This window comes from Sturnira hondurensis, unplaced genomic scaffold (assembly GCF_014824575.4).
Source record: "Sturnira hondurensis isolate 20B ecotype Veracruz unplaced genomic scaffold, ASM1482457v3 Scaffold0006496, whole genome shotgun sequence".
Lineage (NCBI taxonomy): Eukaryota > Metazoa > Chordata > Mammalia > Chiroptera > Phyllostomidae > Sturnira > Sturnira hondurensis.
In genome coordinates, this window is record NW_028079127.1 from 23,566,889 (window position 1) to 23,574,286 (window position 7,398).

The 7,398-nt window shown below is 40.6% G+C and overlaps 1 pseudogene; it reads left to right on the forward strand.

Annotated features, from left to right (window-relative positions):
- Positions 1-2,015: 2,015 nt before the first annotated feature.
- Positions 2,016-3,651, forward strand: LOC118989615 (EP300-interacting inhibitor of differentiation 1-like; annotated as a pseudogene).
- Positions 3,652-7,398: the final 3,747 nt, after the last annotated feature.

The window sequence follows — 7,398 nt, forward strand, 5'->3', positions numbered from 1 at the left end:
CTCTCCAGCCTGAAGAAATAATTTTACTATTTCTTTCTTTTATTTTCTTATTCTTTTTTTTAATAGAAAGTAAAAGGGAGGGAGAAAGAGAGGGAAACATCAATGTATGGTTGCCTCTTGCACGCCCCTCTACTGGAGACCTGGTGTACGACCCAGGCATGTGCCCAGGCTGGGAATTGAACCAGTGACCTTTCAGTTCACAGGCCGGCACTCAATCCACTGAGCCACATCAGCCAGGGCATTATTTTATTATTTCTTTTAAAGCAGGTCTGCAGGCGATAATTTTCTTTGTTTTCCATTTTCTCAGAATGTCTTTATTCTGCCTTCATCCCTGAAGGACATTTTCAGGGGATACAGAATTGGGAGGTCTTTGCACTTAAAGAATGTTGTTTCACTATGTTTGGCCTCTGTGATCATTCAAATTATTGTTCTTCATAAAAGTTATGCTATTTTTTCCTAGTGCTTTCAAGATTTTTTTCTTAACATTTGGATTTTACGAATTTTAGTTTGATGTATCTGGGACTAGTTTCTTTGAGTTTATCCTGTTTATTTTTCTATGAACTTCTTGAATCTATACATTTATGTCTGTTCCCAATTTGAGACATTTTTGGCCATTATTTATTTTTTCTTTGTTTTTGTTTTTTCTTTTTTGTCATTGTTTCTTTAAATATTGTTTTTGTGCATTGATATCTCTCTCTTCTCCTTCTGGGAATCCAATGACACACATTTAGCTCTTTAAATTATCCCACAGACCCCTGAGGCTCTCTTTATCTTTTCAGTCTTTCCCTCCTTTTCTGTTCTTAAAATAGTATAATTTCTAATGACCTATTTTCAAGTTCACTGATCTCTCCTGTCACCTCTGTCCTGCTATTGAGATTCATCCAGCGAATTTTAATGTCTGATATCATATTTTAATATTTTATAATCTCTATTTCTGTGATGAGAATCTTTCCATTAATTTCAAGTGTTTACCACTCAGAGTGCAGTTATTGTGGTAGCTTTAATATCTTTGTCTGACAATGCCTCGCTCCAAACAGAGCACATTAGGATTCTCCTCATTATCTTCACTATTTCCAATTCCAGATCTCTTTAGTCACTAAAAGAAGGCTTTAGCAGCCCAAGTCTCAACCTCTGTCAATGAAGTCCTTTCAACAGCTTCCCTCAGAGCAGACTCAAAACAGCAGAGCCTACAATGCTCCTTAAAGTAACTGTTAGTATCACTGACCAGAAAGCTGTGTTCTCGTTTTAATGTTCCTGTTCTAACTTCTCCACATTCTGAAACATCTTTAAGCTCTGAGAGAATTTCACCCAGGTGGCTTGGTTGAAAACAGATCTGAATGGCATCAGGTCACATGAGAAGATTTTCCAGGCCAGGGCCCTCTCAATCCGTGTGGATATTTAGACCTCAAGGTTCAGAGAACAGGTTAGGGTGAAATCAGATGGAACTTGGAGTCCAAAGCCTGCCAGGGAGTCTCAGGGGCTTAGGTCATACCTGAATGCTGTCATGAAGAAACTTGGGGGCCTGAAGGCAGCTTGAAGATTAGAACCCACAAAGGCCTGAGAGGATCATCAGATCTGAGTACAGAATGCTGAAGGGCCAATTCCCTTGGGGATGGGGTGGGATATCTTTTGGGTCCTGAATCTTGAGCTCAACTGCTAGACAGAAGCTGAGCAATTTGCTGAGGCAATGGGCTCAAAGGTGGCTTTCTTGTCTTGATTTGTGAGGGGAAAGATTTTAAACAAAACACATAAAGAAAAATATACAGGAATAAATTGACAACAAATTTGATGTCAACACAAACAATTTTAACATGACAAAGATAAAATAAAATTAAAAGACATGTAAATAATGAAAAAGCATATAAGAAAAGTTCAATATACAGAATATATGGACTCCCACAAGCCAATAAAAAGGCACAATCCAACAGAAAAATGAGCAAATGAACAATCAGTTCATAACATAGAAAGTACAAATGGCTGGAAAACGCCTTGCAAGAGGTGGAGCCACATGATCAATGTCAGAAATGCATGAGCCGTTGAGCTGTGTGAAGAGTGCAATGACCTATAGATGGATGCAATGCCTGGTTAGAGTGATCTCCTGCAGATGGTGGTAAGCAATAGGAACCAGAGCCATCACGAACCCTTCCATCAATGGGCCCTGCCACAGGTTGAGGAGGAAAGTCCAATGGAAGAGGAGGGAGCGCAGCCAATGGTAGAGCCAGAGGGTAAAGAAGGCCATGCTAAAGACCCCAGCCCTGGGCAGCAGGCAGGCCACATCTGGGTTCCTGACTTGAATGCAAGCACAAGGTGTAACAGGGTGCAGCCAAGGGGGGTGGGGGGCATAATGGGGATTTGTAATGGGATCCAGAACTCAGGATGTCCAGGAAATAGTAGAAAAAATATGTATATAGAATGTCCTCATCCCCGAAAGTCTGAGCTGGGGGATGGGATGCATGGAGCAGGGCCATTGAGAGTTGTTTTGTACAGCAACAGCTTTGCAGTTAACTTCTGGCATGGTCATTTAACATATCTATAACCTTTAAGTGGTTTCATAGATATGTTAAATAGCTGTGGCCATGCTTTGAGCCAGGGGGATGGGAGTGAACTCTACCCAGGATGTAACTGGGAGGCACTCCCCCTGCTTGCAGCACCTGCATGGAAGCTTGGAGATAATTGGCTCCATGCCATGGGGCCACACCTGCCCAGACTTACTGTGGTATCCCAGTAAAGCTGGAAGAATATGGGAATGCTGGTAGGTGTAACTGATTGTGGGAGGAGTTGGAAATGGGGCTGCAGTGGAATATTGGTGCTGGGATTTAAACCCCAATGCAGCAGACATGCTGGGGCTTTTTGGGACCATGAAGCTTTGGCTAAAGCTGGGACAGTGGAGTTTTAGGGTGCTCCCTTTTTGCCATGTGGCTTACGAAGCAGGAGAGACTTTGCCTGGGAGAAAAGTGGTGAAAGAACTCTTGCTGGTGGGCTATGAGAAGGTGCCACATGGTTTTGGATTAACTGGAGATCATGGTGGTGATGCAGCTGATGGTGCCAGAAGCAGGGAGCTGCCTGAATCACAGACTTCTACTTCTTTTCCTGAGATATGGTACCCTGGACTGGGCAAAGGGGAGAAGAAAGGACTGTGTGCGTCTGTGGGTATTCTAAAGGATTTTAATGTTTTTAATGAAGACATTAAGTCATTACCCAAAGTCTGTATAACCTTTTAAATAAATAATCCCTTCCCTTTTCACCAATCTCTGACATTGAGAGACATCTTTCCCTGGTGGTGGGCAAGGTGAACTTAGTATGGGGGCGGTGCCCGGAGCACAGGATTGGGTTCATTCAGTAATAGTATATCATTCGCCCCCCTTCCTGGGTCTGTTCCGTAACAAAGGGAGAGGAATTTGGTGACTGGGAAGACAGCTATGACTATCTGGAAAAGGAGCCACTGAGTGGTGTAGGCTACAGAGTATCAGCCACCCTTAAAGAAGCTAACAAGATGTTTCTGAGAACATCCAGAGCAAGAGAGGCAGCTCTGGATGGCAGTTTTGGAAGCATTACGGGAAGACTCCATTTGATCAGTCAGCTTTTATTGAAGAGCTTTTTTCAGTGATGGTTGTCAATCATTTGAAGGAAGAACTTGGCTGTGATTATTGATAGACAGTAGTTAAATGCAGTTAAAAGAGGAAGAAACTACCTGAGGAGAGACCCAACATTCCATTGTTTCTCGGGTTTATCCCAAATAGTTCTATATCAATAAAAAGTTTTGTTTTCTTTTTTTAAACATTATTTTATTGTTGTTCAGTTATAGTTGTCAGCATTTACCACCCACCAGTCCCCCCCACAGCCATCCCCGCCTCCCTCCCCTGCTTCCACCCCCTCTTGGTTTTGTCCATGTGTCCTTTATAGTTGTTCCTGAAAACCCTTCCCTCTTTTTCCCCCATTATCCCCTCCCACCTCTCCTCTGGTTACTGTCAATTTGTTCTTAATTTCAATGTCTTTGGTTATATTTTGCTTGCTTTTTTCTTTTGTTGATTCATTTCAACTTGTAGGTGAGATCATATGGTATTTGTCCCTCACTGCCTGGCTTATTTCACTTTGCATAATGCACTCCAGTTCCATCCATTCTGTCACAAAGGGTAGAAGCTCCTTCTTTCTTTCAGCTGCCATCATGTAAATGTACTATAGTTTTTTACAAATGGTGGTACTCATTTATTGATGGGCACTTAGGTTGCTTCCAGCACTTGGCTATTGTAAATTGTGCTGCTATGAACATTGAGGTGCGTGGGTGTTGGGAACCGCCCTGCCTGGTTTCAGAAGCTGTAACCCCTCACAGCTAAGACTGAGTAAAGAGACCTCAAGAACATAAGCCACTAAGGAGACAAAGCTGATCTTACTGTCAGGGGCCTGCCTCTGCCCACTTTACTGCACCCTACTTGGCCCCAGGCAGATGACTGGTTAGCCAATGACAGATAAGATTCCTCAAGGGAGGGATGATATAAGACAGGTATAGTCATGATGGGGCCATCAGGGAAGGACTTGGGGGACCTTAGAAAAAGGGGGTGATGGACCTTCATCCATTGGCTTTGACTTAGCCTGAGGCCTCATGCTGTCAGCAAGAAGTCTCCTAATCTCTTGGCTGCCTTACTTCTCCTGCCTGACTTAAGCCTGAAACAAAGTTGCAGGGTGGTGCAGCCCTGGGCAGGAACAGGAGGTTCCCCAGGATGATCAGGCCTAATAAAGAATGCATAAAATCCTGTGAAACTTGCTTTGCTAAGAATGCCCTCAATTTCTGATAAGGGTCCCAGCAAAAAAAAAAAAAAGAGTTTGTTTCCCAAAGTTTTATGGCCCTTTAGCTAACTGACCCTAACTCAGAATAAGCCCTCATAGTTCTTTGAGTGTTATCTATTGTTTGATCATTACTGCCTGCCAATGATTGATGAGCTTCACCTGTATTCCTGTGCAAATTGAACCCAATAAAAGCCCATTGAGGAACAGGCTCAAGGCCCTTCTCCTTTGAGAGATCAGCCATCTTTCTTCCCCAAGCAGATCACGTCTTGGTAGACTTATTGGCAGCCATGGCAGCCAGAGAGGTGGGGCTCTGTGGGTGGAGATCCCCCACACATAGGTTCTTTTGGGTTGGTGTTTCAGGGTTCTTAGGATATAATCCCAGCAGTGGAATTGCTGGGTCAAAAGGCAGATTCATTTTTAGTTTTCAAAAAAATTTATTTTTGAAAAAAATTAGTTGTGCAGAAGAGGGCAATGACTTCACAGTTGGGAAAAAGGAAAAAAGCCCTGTTAAACAAAAAGGATCTTAGAGGATTATTGAAAATTGTCTTCAAAAATGTCCTGAAACACCTATGGTTTTGCCTCTGTTATTGATCTAGAATATTTTCTTTGCATTGGGAAAACTTACTTTCATATTTCATTGTAAGAAATGGTTTTGAGAGAATAACTCATGACCAAGACACAATGCCAGTACAAGAGACTGCTGATACTAATTACATGAGAAAAAGTAATGTATCCAACTTGGAGCACACGATGTTATTGTGTTATTTAGACTAAAGCCTATTGAGAAAACTTTGAAGATTCCACTTTGTGATCTAGCCAGGCCATAGTTATCAAAGGCTAAACTTATAGTGTACAACAAATTGAGTATTCTTAGTATACCAGAGAGATAAACATAATACTGTCAAATATGTATTGTGTGTTATATCTTTAAAATTTTTTAATTTATTTAAGAGAGGGAGAGAGGGAGAGAGACAGACAAAGAGAAAGAGAGAGAGAAAGAGGGATAGAGATATAGAAATATAGATAGATAGATAGATAGATAGATAGATAGAGACATTGATTTATTGTTCCACTTACTTATGTATTCATTGGTTGCTTCTCGTATGTACCTTGACTGGCAATCAAAACCACAGACCTGGCATATTGGGATGATGCTCTAACCAACTGAGCTACCTGGCCAGGGCCATGTGTATTATCTTAAAGTGCTTCCAAAAGCATCTGCAATTTTGTTTATACATGTGTCTTGACCATTTATAAAGCAGTTATGATCTGCAACTCAAGAAAATTCATTAATTTGACCATTTAAAAATATATGCATTATTGATTATGCTATTATAGTTATCCTGATTTTTCCCCATTTGCACCCCTCACCCAACACCCTCCACTCCCCCAAGCAATTCCCACATTATTGTTTATGTCCATGGGTCATACATATAAGTTCTTTGGCTACTCGATTTCCTATACTGTACTTTACATCCCCATGACTATTCCGTAACTATCTATTTGTACTTCTTAATCCTTTCACCTCCTCACCCATTCTCCCCATAATCTCCTCCCATCTTTCAACCATCAAAGCCCTCTCCATATCTATGATTCTGTCTCTGTACTTCTTGTTTAGATGGTTTATTTTTTAGATTCAATTGTTGATAGGTATGTATTTTTGCCATTTTATTCTTCACAGTTTTGGTCTTCTTTTTCTAAAATAAGTCCCTTTAACATTTCACATAATAATGGTTTGGTGATTATGAACTTCTTTAGATTTGTCTTACTTGGGAAGCTCTTTATCCACCCTTCAATTCTAAATAATATCTTTCCTGGGTGGAGCAATCTTGGCCATAAGCCTCTGCTTTTCATGATTTTTAAATATATCTTGCCAATCCCTTCTAACTTACAAAGTTACTTTTGAGAAATAAGCTGACAGTCTTATGGGAATTATCCTGTAGGTAACTAACTGCTTTTCTTTTGCTGCTTTTAAGATTCTCTCTTTTTCTCTAATCTTGGGTAACTTGATGATGATGTGCTTTGGTGTGTTCCTCTTTGGGTCCAATTTCCTTGGTACTCTCTGTGCTTCCTGGATTTCTGCGTCTATTTCTTTCACCAAATCAAGGAAGTTTTCTTTCTTTATTTTTTCAAATGGATTTCCAATTTCTTGCTCTTTCTCTTCTCCTTCTGGCACCCCTTTAATGCCAATGTTGGAACACTTGAAATTGTGTCAGAAGCTCCTTATCTTGTGCTTGTTTTTGGATTCTCTTTTCTTCTTGTTCTGATTGGTTGTTTTTCATGTCCTTATGTCCTATATCATTGACTTGCTTCTTGGCTTCATCCACTCTACTATTGTTTCCCTGTAAATTGTTCTTTATTTTTCATTAGTGTATCTTTTGTTTCTGACTGGATCTTTTTAATTCTGTTGAGGTCCTTACTAAGTTCCTTGAGCATTCTTATAACCAATGTTTTGAACTCTGCACCTGATAGATTGCTTATCTCACTCTTCACCTGATAGATTGCTTATCTCCATTTTGTTTAGCTCTTTTTCTGGAGTTTTGATCTATTCTTTCATTTGGGTCCTGTTTCTTTGGTTTTGTTTGTTTGTTTGTTTTGGAAGCCTTCCTTTGT